Below are 2,122 nucleotides of genomic sequence, written 5' to 3'. Positions count from 1 at the left end.
GTGGACTTGTCGTAATTTGATTGGAAAGATGTTTGGGCAATTGGGCTTTGGTTTTTTGGTTTTTGTTTTATTGGCTTTTGAGTGGGGGAGCCTTTTGGACTTAGGGTTAGCGTTAGGGTAAGCCTAGGGTTAGAGTTTAGGGTTAGGGTTAGCGTTAGGGTAACCCTAGGGTTAGAGTTTAGGGTTAGGGTAAGAGTTAGGGTGAAGGTTAGGGTTAAACTTGGCTAAACTTGGCGCCTGCACGTAACTTAAGCTGGCCAATAGTTTCCCGCAAAAAGTTTTGAAAATGGTGAAAATCTTAAGGGTGCTTATACTATAGGGGACCGACACCCTGTTTTAATTTAGTAGAACACACGCCCTCTTAATGATGATGTGACAGCGCCAAACCTGGCACCTGCACGTAACTCGAGCTGGCCAATCGTTTCCCGCAAAAAGTTTTGAAAATGGTGAAAATCTTAAGGGTGCCTATAGAACAGGGGGACCGACGCCCAGTTTTAAGATAGTGTAGCACACCCCCCTTAACGATGATGTGACAGCGCCAAATCTTGCGCCTGCACGTAACTCGAGCTGGCCAATCGTTTCCCGCAAAAAGTTTTGAAAATGGTGAAAATCTTAAGGGTGCTTATAGAATAGGGGGACCGACGCCCAGTTTTAAGATAGTGTAGCACACCCCCCTTAACGATGATGTGACAGCGCCAAACTTGGTGCCTGCACGTAACTCGAGCTGGCCAATTGTTTCCCGCAAAAAGTTTTGAAAATGGTGAAAATCTTAAGGGTGCTTATAGAATAGGGGACCGACGCCCAGTTTTAAGATAGTGTAGCTCACCCCCCTTAACGATGATGTGACAGCGCGAAACTTGGCGCCTGCACGTAACTCGAGCTGGCCAATCGTTTCCCGCAAAAAGTTTTGAAAATGGTGAAAACCTTAAGGGTGCTTATAGAATAGGGGGACCGACGCCCAGTTTTAAGATAGTGTAGAACACCCCCTTAACGATGATGTGACAGCGCCAAACTTGGTGCCTGCACGTAACTCGAGCTGGCCAATTGTTTCCCGCAAAAAGTTTTGAAAATGGTGAAAATCTTAAGGGTGCTTATAGAATAGGGGGACCGACGCCCAGTTTTAAGATAGTGTAGCTCACCCCCCTTAACGATGATGTGACAGCGCGAAACTTGGCGCCTGCACGCAATTCGAGCTGGCCAATCGTTTCCCGCAAAAAGTTTTGAAAATGGTGAAAACCTTAAGGGTGCTTATAGAATAGGGGGACCGACGCCCAGTTTTAAGATAGTGTAGAACACCCCCTTAACGATGATGTGACAGCGCCAAACTTAGCGCCTGCACGTGACTCGAGCTGGCCAATAGTTTCCTGCAAAAAGTTTTGAAAAAGTGTAAAATCCCAATTTTGCGCTCTTTAGGGTGTGGTCTTTGAGCTTCGGGTTTTCGTCAGAAAATTTCGGCAATCATCGGTCATCTTCGTGGAAATCTCTTCGTTTTCGTAACTCTGACATGGTGACGCATGTTTGGAATGCCATGGGGAGCGCTTTGGAGCAGTTTTGAAAAATCGAAATTTTCGAAATTTTTCTAAGTGTCTAAACTTGGTTGGGGGAATAGACGGTTTCGGGTTATAATGTAGGGCAGGCATCGGGAAAGACCGAAAGAGCAATTGAGCTGTATCGGTCCGTAACAGTAAGCCCTGCTCGGTAATGTGTTCTCGGGTACGAAAGGAGGGTATTTGGAGGAAAAAGGAGCAAAGTCGACTAAACTTGCTCGGTCGGTAGCATGAAATGACTGAACTTGTAGCCAAGTTGTCTCGGTGTGGACAACGAGAGAACGGATGGATGTTGTACCTGATGGCCTTTGGCCAAGAATAGCGGCTTAGATTCGGAAGAATCATTCTTCCCCAATGTATCTTGTCGGCATTCCGTGGACTTGGCTGTCTCACTGGTATGCCGGAAGCTTACTAGGGTGAAGCAGTGGAAAGACGTGGCAAAGAGAGAACGGGTTTCCCTCGGACAGGGTCGAACGCCTCGTGCGTCTTCCATGGCCGGGAGGATTCCCAGTGCAGCTTGACGGTGGAATGCCAGCCTCCTTTCAAAGGAAGCAGACGCAAAAGGGTTCCCGCCG

Source organism: Orbicella franksi, unplaced genomic scaffold, assembly GCF_964199315.1.
Source record: "Orbicella franksi unplaced genomic scaffold, jaOrbFran1.1 SCAFFOLD_618, whole genome shotgun sequence".
Lineage (NCBI taxonomy): Eukaryota > Metazoa > Cnidaria > Anthozoa > Scleractinia > Merulinidae > Orbicella > Orbicella franksi.
The sequence above is the reverse complement of the archived record's forward strand: the minus strand, read 5'-3'. Positions refer to the sequence as shown.